This window comes from Ipomoea nil, unplaced genomic scaffold (assembly GCF_001879475.1).
Source record: "Ipomoea nil cultivar Tokyo-kokei standard unplaced genomic scaffold, Asagao_1.1 scaffold2921, whole genome shotgun sequence".
In the NCBI taxonomy this organism is placed as follows: domain Eukaryota; kingdom Viridiplantae; phylum Streptophyta; class Magnoliopsida; order Solanales; family Convolvulaceae; genus Ipomoea; species Ipomoea nil.
The window spans coordinates 2,509,757-2,515,756 of NW_017619349.1; positions in this window are offsets into that span (position 1 = coordinate 2,509,757).

The window sequence follows — 6,000 nt, forward strand, 5'->3', positions numbered from 1 at the left end:
TTAATCAGTGGGAGTGATCATTTAGAAAAAGATCATTAAGTTACTCCACTAAAGTTTATGGATTTAAATGGCTTCATACATCCTAAATTTGATTGTATGTCAAACAATAAGTCCATAAGATTCCACAAGTATTAATTTTGTATTTGTTTATATAAATTCATAAGTTCAAATTATTGAACATTTTGTTGTGCAACATATTTATTAAAATGTTGTAACAATATTGAGGAATTTATTAGAACAAAAGCATTTAACTTGTGGTACACTGTCATTTAATAAATTCTTCAGTGATGAATAGTCTTTAGTTTCTTCAAAATTGATCCTGGGCCATTTTGATTTGTAAGGCTCAAAATAATTTTGTGGGACATATAAGTAAGACTCATTATGTTCAGTTCATTTAAAGTGAACATTGAAGTTATTTGGGAAGTTATGGTGTATGATTAAGATTCCAAATTCATGGACTTGGACCTTTGGTTTATTATCTAAGTTATTGGAATGCTTCTGTGACTTGACTATCTTTTGGCTATTTTTGATGAGTGGGAGTGACAGACGTGTCAACTCCAAGCTCTTAGCCGTTAGAGATAGTACTTAAAGTTAACTTATAAAGAAGTCATGGAATATAGTTAGCATTATGCTAACATTAAGAGATCTCTACTTAAGGCATGCTTATAAAGTTTTAGAGATCATACAGTGTACTCTTTTGTACAATTTGGATGTGTTTTCTCCTTCAGTTGTGCACATAATGTATTTTGAGAAACATCCCTTAAGGTACCGAGAATAAACATAGGGTTTGTTCATAAAGGACCTAAGTTGGAGAATTAAAATGCATGTGACCATAATGGATACTACTCTGATTAAATAGAGGACGTATCACTATGATTCGTGTGTTTTGTTCTTTGATGATGGTTGTGCTAGTACTTGCACCAAGTGGGAGAATGTAAGATTTTCCCTAATAATATATATTATATATTATATATTAGGGCCTTAATTAAGTGGTGCAAGTTGACTAGGTTTATTAAGTGGTCTGGTTGGACTTAATAACTAGTAGTTGTTAGTCAACCAAACTCTGTGCCTAATATAACCTGGATTGATGGGATACAGGATTATGGATTAGATAGCACATTCAGTTACGGTACTCAGACCGCTCAGTAGATACCAATACACCATCTAGGGTTCTGAGTCAGGTCTGAGGCAAAACATGGCTGACGGTCTACCGTTAAGAGGCAACACAACAGGAACATCAACTATGGCTGGAGATCAACACGGCTACGCTTCCGCTATCATACGAGGTTAGGTTTCTCGTATACTATGGTTCATATAGTTAGACTATTGTATATCTAACATGGTGGTCATGCCTCTAGCGTCTCTCTCCAAGAGGACCTTTATTGCATCAATGGGGTCTTCCAAAATTGAGGTCCCCCAATCACTTCTTTGCCCCAAATTTACGAGATATAGTCCGCATATTGGTTTCTTTTTCTACAGACGTGAAATATGTGACAATGTCTAATTAGCTCCATGGTGATCTTACAGTCAACAATAAGGGTATTGGACTCCGGACACTCCGGATAAGACTCGCCCTCACCTTTGACCACATAACCATCGCTTCCGAATTCATTTCCACCACCACTCTATCCATACCACGATTTGTAGCCAAGATGAGCCTCTTCCCTAGGCTTCATAGCTCTGCGGCAAAACTGCTCGTGATACCAACTTTAAGCGTGAACCCCACGATCCAAGTGCCCATGTGGTCCCGGATGACACCACCCGGGCTAGCCAAAAAAAAAAAAGGGTGGGTTGGGGGGCCTTTGCAAATTTCATGTGGCTCCGCCACTATTGCCAAGGACTCGTGCCACACGCCGCAATGTTTAGGGGTTGTTTACTAAATTGAAAATTTGAAATATTTTCTCGAAAAACAGAGAATTAGCAGAGATGTAAAAAAATGAAAAGTGGAAAACATATTTACTACAATCATTTTTATAGTTGCCTAACTTATCTCCATTCTCCAACTTTATATATGCTTTTGGAGAACTCTAATTTGAACTTTTCCATATGAAAGATTGAAGAAAATATGGGTAAACAGTGATGGATATATATAGTGAGGTCAACGGTTTGATTCCTATTGTGCATGCTTATTTTTGCTTTTTCACAACATTTTTTCCTTTTCCCTTCTTATGCGTACAGATTTCACAGATTCCTCCACCACCACCACCACCACCACCATCACCACGATGATGATGGATTTGAATCCTAGTGGGGCAGTACAAGAGTCAGTAGTACCCTATGAGGTTTTGCGTATTTTGTTGTGTAATCAAACTATATACTAAAATTATTGAAAAAATTGCAATTTATTTAGTAATATGTTTTTACCAAAATGACTTTTTCAAAAAAATAAAAAATTGGAGGAATGAGAATTGAAAATTAGAAAACTTGAGATGAAAAACTTGAAGAATGAAGTACGAAAATTGTAAAACTCAAAATATCAAACACGGGAGGAATGAGGAATGACATTAGAAAATTGAAAAAAATAAAAAACTGAAGAAATGTAATAAAAAAATTAAAAAATTGGAGAAATAAAAAATTGAAAATTAAAAAATAGATAAATAAAGTAAACAATCCCTTATATTGTGTCATTTTCCTTTGGTCAGAGGAAATGAGATTTGGTAGGGATAGTGTCATAGTGATAAAAATTCTTTTTTGGTAATGTATGAGTATGTATGTGATAAGTCCGTGCAGGCAAAATTTATGCTACTGTACTGATGTGTAATAATTCTTGGGGAAATTAAACATCAGTTATATTTCAAGGGCGAAACCAAGGATCTTGTGATCCAATGGTACTAAGTTACTCCTCTATATGAGAGGTGATGTGTTTAAGACTTGATGAAAACATTTGTATATGTGGGTATCCCCCTTCCCTATTAATAAAAATATTTCAAGGGCGAATTGTTATACCATGGATTAATTAAGGTCCATCTTGCATTATGGAGTTTGGTCTAAAAATTATTTATTTGCAGTTAACATATTATGTGTCTTCAGTTAATAGTAAATAAATTGGAGCCACATAATTTGTTAACTACAAACACGGTTAATTAAAGGCGCATAATATTAAATTGCATGCACATAATATGTTAACAGCATATTATGTGTTTGTAGTGATCGAACATATTATGTGACTGTATTTTTTGTTTTTTGAAAAGAATTATGTGACTGTATTTAACATATTATTTGTCGTTCAATTTATTTATAAACACGACGTAATATGTTAATTGCATACACATAATATGAATGTCATTTTGAACTAGGACCCACAATGCAAAGAGGACACATCCTTAGTATAATTATTTGTCATCAAGGGCACTACCACTTAAATTTCATGCTTCTTTTGTCCACAAAAGGTAATATTCTTTATCACTAGGGTTCTCACATCCCAACCCAATGAGATAGTGAATGAGTAAAATTATGGTAGGCAAATAATATCATAGACTAGCTAGGTGTGTAAATCCTGATTCAAAATGACATTCAGATTATGTATTTGCAATTAATATAATATATACCTACAGTTAACAAATTATGTAACAATACAAGGTAGACCTTCGTCCATAGTATGACAATTGATCAAGGTCAGGGGCTCATTAGAGGTTTCAATATTGCAGAAGGCGCTAGGTGCTTGTCGATCAGGCGCGCAGTCGAGTAATTCAAGTATATCATCTCCAGTTTTTCCATTCAGGACTTTGAGTTGTTAGACTGTTATTACCCCACAATCTAGTGAACTATATATGTTAAATGGTTAGTTGAGTACATGGTTGGAGGAATATAGAAGATGAACAACCAATCAGGCAAAAATACCACTTGGTCAAGTTGAGCGCTAACTCCGCTGAATTGGGCACTAACTCAATCGAGTTGGACGCTGATTCAACCAAGTTTATAAAATCACTATTGCATATTCATAAGGTTACTAGTGTAGGTTTATTAAGTAATTATTGTAGACTCATAAAATCACTACTATCAATTTATAAAGTAATGATGGTAGATTCATAAAGTTACCATTGTTTAATCAATCTTTGGTCTACCGAGAAAATGTCAAAAATTATATTCTATATTCAAAAACTTGTAGCTTATATTTTAAATACGTACACAATATGGCCGATCTTATTCCCTAGTCCCTACCATATCCTCCAAAAATGACAAAGAGAAAGACTTGAAGTGAGTCTACACTTTCTTCGCTGCGTATTTTGAACTTCATATTTTCTCTTGACTTCAATTTATCACAGAGTGGAGCCTACATGGAAATTTCTTGCCACCAAGTTGGCCTTTATTTGATGCTTTAAAAAAAAAAAAAAATTATTTTTTAAATTAAAATCATGCATGTATTCCAATTTCGTCAAGCTAATTCACCCAAAAGGGTCCCCCACATCCCGACTTGGCAGAGCATTTAGAAAGATGTAAATCACGAAGGCTCGATGACTTAATATTCTGCTGGTGAGCCCATAATCACACTTTAGACATAATCCTCACACTACCACCGTCGAGGCTCAAACATTGATCTCTTCTCTCCCAAATACTGACTACTGAACCATTGAGTTAAGTCCGTGTGGACTTGGTCAAGCTAGTTTTAGTCCTTATAAACCCACTCCTAGACTTGTGAGAAAGTAAATCAAGCCTCCTTAGCCTTAATTTGTGATTAGTCCTTTCGTTTTCAATGTTCACGGAAAAAGTAAATGAGGATGCCTATAAATTGAGTCATAAATTAAAGCTCCATTATATATCATAAACCAAATCTCTTTGCTCTTCAGTTTATCCGGCTATAGATACTGCAATTAATTAAGATGAGTATCACACCCAATATTATCCCATTTCTCTTGGTCCTTCTGATGATGATGGCATTTCTCTTTACTTCTTCCCACACAGCTCGAATTCGTAAGTACTATTCATCTTCTCCATATTTATACTATTTTTACTTTGGTAGAATCAATTCAAACAAACACAAACAACTCTTAGCCACATGCATATTTTATATCATTAATTATATTGTATCATAACGTAACTATTAATAATATTTTTTTACTCATTGATTGTGCATGCTTATGATTTTTAGAACACTTTGTATGTCATGCAAGAATTTTTTTCATAATAAATAATGAATAAATTGTTGCAGCTTGCCGGTCGTACTGGCGACACTATCCCGTAAAACGACACTATCCCATAAAACGACACTAGCCCGTAAAACGTGGTTCACCAGGAGGTATGTAAACAACTAAGAGCTCATTTTAGCGATGGAATTTATAATTTCAGACAAAAAACTGCATACTTATTGGTTGACATGCATGCATGATTCTGTAATGGGTTTGAAATCCAAAGGTCAGGAGTACAGGCTAGGCTAGCTAGGGCAAAACTCTATTTTAGTAATACTCTGGTAAAATCAAGGGTGAGCAAGGATCAGTCAAATTTTATCTAATCCGTCAAATTCACCAAATTTACTCCATCTAGGTCGTATTCACTTGAAGTGGATGGGACGATGCTTATAAAATAATAGGAAAATGAACAGGATTAGTTTTATAAAGAGTTAATACCATAGTCCCTACCATAACCTCCAAAAATGACAAGGAGAAAGACTTTCTTCGCTGCAAATTTTGAGCCTAATATTTTCTCTTGATTCCAACTTATCACAGTGTGGAGCCCGGAGCCGGGCCACACCTACCGTGCATGGCAAATTATTGTGTGGACCATGATTCACAAAGTATTGTATGGACCATGATTCACAAAGGAATTCCAGTACGTTTTAGCTTCCAAACACTCTGCTTCTACTCTCTTCTTTAGCCACTTGTGTTCTCACTTTGCTTTGTTTGCCGGGTTCTTTGTTTGGGTGCTTAAGCAAAGAATAGTAGCACGTTTTATCTTGGGAAACCTAGGCTACAATGCTCTTAGCACTTGTGGAAGGTAGCAAATAAGGTTTTAAGGAAAAGAACAATTTGTTCAAACTCGTGCTAATCTTTACCCAAATTTTCC